The sequence below is a fragment of the Akebia trifoliata genome, chromosome 3 (genome assembly GCF_017979445.1).
Source record: "Akebia trifoliata isolate Shusen 1 chromosome 3, ASM1797944v1, whole genome shotgun sequence".
Taxonomy (NCBI): domain Eukaryota; kingdom Viridiplantae; phylum Streptophyta; class Magnoliopsida; order Ranunculales; family Lardizabalaceae; genus Akebia; species Akebia trifoliata.
Genome location: NC_141377.1, coordinates 11424072 through 11430155, shown reverse-complemented (window position 1 = coordinate 11430155; position 6084 = coordinate 11424072). Strand labels below are relative to the sequence as shown.

At 36.9% G+C, this 6084-nt stretch overlaps 1 pseudogene; it reads right to left on the bottom strand.

The window, feature by feature from the left end:
- Positions 1–3525: 3525 nt before the first annotated feature.
- On the bottom strand, positions 3526–5706 carry LOC147405987 (uncharacterized; annotated as a pseudogene).
- Between the last annotated feature and the right edge of the window lie 378 nt (positions 5707–6084).

Below are 6084 nucleotides of genomic sequence, written 5' to 3'. Positions count from 1 at the left end.
TTGTGAAGTCTGATGGTTAAATCCCTAGCTTGTAGGTAACAACTTTGACTTCCTTGTCTGCGTTGACTTTTCTTTGATAAGTTTGCACGTGGTACATAACTCTAAGCGTTTTTTCTTCAATTAAGTTTAGTTCTTCGTACCCAAGACAGACTTAGTTTGCTTTTAACAATTGATTTTCCATCAAGACCTTGAGATATGGGATTTTCTTTTCCACTGGTAAGATTACTTCCATATGAAAAACTGTATTGAAGTATGATACACCCAAAATGTGAATGATAGCTTTTTTAACCAATCTTGGTGCGATTGACACATTTTCATGATGATTATCTTGAGACTCTTACTAGCTGCCTCAACCGCTCCATTAATTTGAGGACGATAGGGAGATGATTTGTGATGCCGGATCTTTAAATTTTGAGCACAGAGTAATCCTTGACTTTTAAGTATGACCCATCATCAGAGATTAGTTCAAAAGGTACCCCCATATTGACTGATAATATGTGATTTGCAACTCAAGATGTAGTGAGGATAGCACTGATACATTTTATAACATCTTTTTTGACTCCATTGAGTATCTATTCCATGTTGAACAACACCCAAGCTTGTACCTAACATACCCTCATATGATCACACGAACAAGTCTTTTGAAATTTCTGAGTAAATTCATTATCCCCTCGTGGCCCTCTAGGGATAAGATGGTTTTCTATTTGAATCTCTTTAGGAATTATTTTCTGTTTCGAGGTCAAAGACCTTTCCTTTCTCGATTAAAGGTTGAGCCCGACTCTTATCTTCTTGTTCAGAAAAGAAATCTATCAAATTATTAGTTAATTTGTTAATACGCTCGAGGTATTCAAAAATTTCCTTTATTCGATCAATTTCAGATGGGGCAACAGACACCTCAATAGACTCAACGAACTAACTTGACTCAATAGGAAATAGTAGACTTAATCTAAGGAAGACATGACCTTGCTGGAAAAAAGGACTCAAGCTAACCCAAATGACTCATGAAAACTCAAGACAAGTACCCACACGAGTTTGATTAAGACTAAGGACTGAGATATTGCTTACAACCGGTAGGATTGAAGCACTATGATCTTCAAAAAACAACTAGGCGATGTTGAAAAATTTTGAGGTCATTTCTGACTGTTGACTTGATATTGACGTTTACTCTAACTGATCGGATTTACAACCCTAGCTAGACGATGGACGATTGAGCTTGGATACAATGATAACCCTTAAACCTCTTTTGAAGGTAAATTTAACCAATTTCAATGTCACCCCCTTGATAATATTTTAAATGAACCCTGAGATTTTATTGAATTTTGTGCACCAATCCATTAAACAATTCATCCATTCAATGATTATTCAGAAGGAAAATAATTTTATTACACTCTTGAAAATAATGTTTTTATTGAATAACAATTTTCACAATTCTGATTATTTTTTGAAATCATTTTCTTTTTAGAAAAACATATTTTGATAATTTTACAAGGTCCATGCAAAAAATAGATTTTTGGTAAAAAAACATTTTTCAAAAATTTTCCATGCAAAAATAGATCTTTTGTAAATCATTTTTCCTTCATTTTCTTTTCTTTTGGAAAACATCTTCTTCTAGAAAACATTTTTTCTCTGAAAACTAGTTTTTTATTTGGAAAGCATTTTCTCTTGGAAAATCTTGTTCTTATGAAAAATATTTTCTGAAAAACACTTTTTCTTAAAAAACATTTTTTCTAGCGAACAACACTTTTTCTGGAAAATATTTTTTTAAAGAACACTTCTTTTGGAAAATACTTTTTCTGGAAAATATTTTTCCTTCGTAAACCATTTTTCCTCTTTGAAAATTTGATTTCTATTTCGATTTAAATGTCCCGGCCCATAATGATCGTTGGATCGAGATGGACTAAGTCAAGTTTAAAATGGATTTTTTTATTGGGTTGGTGTACCCAGTGATACTGTAATTTCAAATCAGGTTAAATAACAAAATATTTATCCTTGAGGAAAAATCCGCACATTCCTGATCCCATTATTCATATACATTCATCTCATCGTTCACATGCATTCTGATCTTATCATTCACATACATTCATCTCATCATTCAAAAAGTTCCATTCAATAAACAACCCGGGAACACCCGCGATAAGTTCGAGTCGTGACCTACTGGGAAAGTTTCTAGACTCTAAGCTTACTACGTGCAATGCATTTTTATCTGACCACCCTTGCCCAAGCACACCTATATACCTCTCGATACGTGGTGACTTGGTTTGATATACCGTATAGGTGATAATATAAAACCTCAATTCACTTCTCTGAAGCCAAAAACAGCCAGTTTGATCTCCAGTTAAGAGATGGCGCACAATGCTTAGCAAGGGCCCACATAAATACCTCTCGTCTAGAATAGACGTAGTCTATCCCCCTCGTACAGTAGGGTACAACGGGGTAAGATCTTGCTTAGGCACTGGTTTTTACCAAGAAGTGCAATTGATATACTGAGATTATCTTTTATACCTACGGGTACGAGTCAAGAGTTATAGCTTTCATAAATGGTTTGGCATCCCACGAGGGGACCGACCACGTACTAGTACTACGTTGGCAATCGGGACATGTGACTGTGTGGCTCATAATAGGTCAAAGGCTTAGGTTGCTCCAGCCTGGGTGCATCAATATACCTCTTAGAATCACCTAATCAGACGGTATTGATGCCCCCAGTTAGATATACCCTAAGGTACGTGACTGGAGTTGTGGTTTTCATGAATGACTTCGCATCTCCGAAGAGACCGGGCCATGCACTAGTGCCACGTTGGCTATATAGGACGTGTAAGTGTGCAAAACAGTAAACGTACATGTGGTGTGTGCAAAATAGGGTGGAGTGTGCTCGGGGCCTTTTTTTCCAGATAAATGAGCCTATGGGCCAGATCAGATCATTAATGGGCCACAATCATAGTGAATACAATCATCAAAAGATTATCAAGATTAAAGTCATGGCATGCAAATCATGAGGAATTAAAATCAGCCAATCAATCAATATGTTAGAGTTAAGGTTCCATCAACCAAGATATCAAAAGGATATCATCATATCAATCGGGTATCAAAAGGGAAATCATGCACCCTAATCTAGCACATAACCTATTCAAACATGGACTCATCGAGTTAACTCATCTCATAGCATTCAATCCTCATATAACATGGAAACAATATCATCATAACATATCAAGGAAATGTATAAGAACAAGCAAACATTTGCATGAAACCAATAAGTTCAAACGAGTTGACTCAACTTATTACGCTCAAAATTGGGTTTCATGGCAACACATTATGGTAAAATCACACAAAGAGAATTAAAATAAATAGCACACAACTAGCTCTTCACGTGATGTAAGATGGGTTCAACTAAGTCGACTCACCTAAAAATTCACTCCTATGGTTGATTTTCGAAATCCAATTTTTTATTTTTTTTATTTTTTTTAACCTAAAAAAAAATTACTATTAGCAACGAATTTATAAAAATAAAAAATAAAAACCTTATCCAACCAAGAAACAAATGTTAATTAGTAGCTCCAAAACCTACTATTTCTTTAGGCCTTTGCCCCTTTTTTTTTACTGCTGTAAAACTCGAGCTACTGTAGAAAAATAGACACCCAGAAAATCCAAAAGGCGGATGGGGAGAATAAGTCAAAACCCACTCACACTCAGAAACACTTGATCCTGTGTGAGAAACTCGAAGATAGATTAGCAGGGCTTTATGGGAAATGGCTTTGCTTCTCTGAGATTTCTAGTTGGGGAGGCAAGAGGTTGAGAAAGCTCCCCTGTACAGGTTGATTAGAATTATCCGACTCGTCCTCGAAGAGAGACTTTATGGACGGCCTCTTTATTTTAGTGCTCTTCTTCTTCAATTCAGCAATGCCCGGCACTTCATGAGCATTGACAATTTCGAAGTTCTTATAGGTGTAACCTACAAAGTTGATGTCCTTTGAAGAGAGCATCTTTCTCCACGGGCCTGATTTTGATGATGTTTGAATCTGGTTGTCAGTCTCTTCGAACTTCTCAAAGTTTTGAGTGTCCAACTCATCATTGACCTCTGGAATAAACGCAGTTTCCATTTGATATAGTCTATCCCATTCAACACCTTTAAACCATGGATGAACCTTAATTTCATGAGCGCCTTTGGTACCAAGACTCTGCTGGACATTGCATAAAATTTTACTAATAAGATCTTTAGCTTCTGCAGATAGCTTTGCTTCTTCAGGAAACTTTAAATGAGTTCTCCAATTTACAATCTTCCTACAAGTTTGCATAGGTTCATCAGAATAAAAAGGATGGTATCCCACAAGCATTTCATACATGATAGCCCCTAGTGACCACCAATCACATTCCATTCCGTATCCCTTTTTCAAAAGAACTTCAGGAGCAATATAGTCGGGTATACCAACAGTAGAATAAGCCAGCATCCTCCTGTTTCTCTGCCAATGTTGTAGTTGCTCCTGTTGTATGCGCTTAGAACCAGGCAGTCATTCATCACTCCGTGAGGATTTCCCATTACCATTGTTTCCCACAGAAAAATCTTGTTCCTAGAGTGTACTACAGTCTAATGGTTTACATAATCCGAAATCAGACAGCTTCATATGGCCATGTCTATCCAGCAACAGATTATCGGGTTTGATATCTCTATGAATGTAATTATGTTTGTGGATAGACTCAATGGCCAGAAATGTTTGCCCAACATAAAATCTGGCCTCATCTTCAGTTAAAGTATCCTTCCGCATAAGTAGAGTCATCATATCTCCACCGGGTAGATATTCCATAATGAGATATAGGAATTATTCGTCTTGAAAAGAACAATAAAGTTTGACAATGCAATTGCTGTCAACTTCTGCCAATAGATTCCTCTCAGCTTTAACATGCTCAACCTGCCCTCTGCGAAGCATTTCCAATTTCTTAAGCTTCTTCATTGCATAAACATGACCTGTTGTCTTTTCCCTACAGACTCTGACCTCCCCGAACGCACCCTTTCCTATCATCGTCAACAATTCAAAATCATCAGCTCCCATTTTATGCCTCTGAAGACGCATATATTTAGTTTCCTTTTTCTCCAAGTATTTTAGTAGGTTGTTTTGCTCCTCCTCAGCCACATTGGCATCAGCCAACTTCTTTTCCAGTATATTCCGTCACTCCTTTCTTTCCTGCAAATTCTTCATTTGTTCCTTATAATGGTTTTCTATGTACTGCTTTGCTGCTGCAACCTTTTGCTTTGTAACATTTGAAGGCACTACATCACTAGTGGGTGGCTTTGACCTTTCTTTTCCTGTACTTGCTGTTTCTTTCTTCTTTGTCGAAGACCTAAATTTATCTCGGGGTTGAAACTTATGAAACCAACTCCTTGCCGAATCCATACCCACAGAATTGTACAAAAGATTAACTACAAGTCTACACCTCGACACTTCTAACTCAAATTCTCATAAATTTCAGTTTTTTCCTCCTCTCCAAATCCAAGCCGATTCCACAACCAAAACAAGTAAAAATCTCAGCATGCTCGACTCCAGAAAATCCCAATTTTGTACACTCACTTAAGAATTGTTAAAGAAGAACACCGATCCGAAACCCTTGATGTCATGGAAATCGAAATATCAGCCATTTACGCTGCTACATGGAAGAAGAAGAAGAAGCAACGATGACTTCTTTGCTCGTCTGATTCCTCTCTCTCTCTCTCTCTCTCTCTCTATTCTCCTACTTTTAACGTGTGTGGCTGCTGCCTTTTCAACCCATGTAAGAAGGAGATCGAAGAAAGAAAACATGATTTTTGTTATCAGCACACCAGCTTGGCAGTGCAGTTTTTTCTTCTTTTTTTAAAAAAAATAAAACTTTTACTCTAGACACACCACTTAAGGGGTCGCTGTTGCCAACAGCACGCCCAAAATCTGTTTTTTTCTTTCTTTCTGTCCATGGATACATACGCTGCCAAAGGGCAGACCGATGCGCACTCAATAATAAAAAAAAACAGAATTTTCTTCTTTTATGCGCATTGTTAATGGACAAATCGGCAAACTCTAAAAAAAAAAAATTTTTTTTTTTTTTATCGAGAGATCCACATAT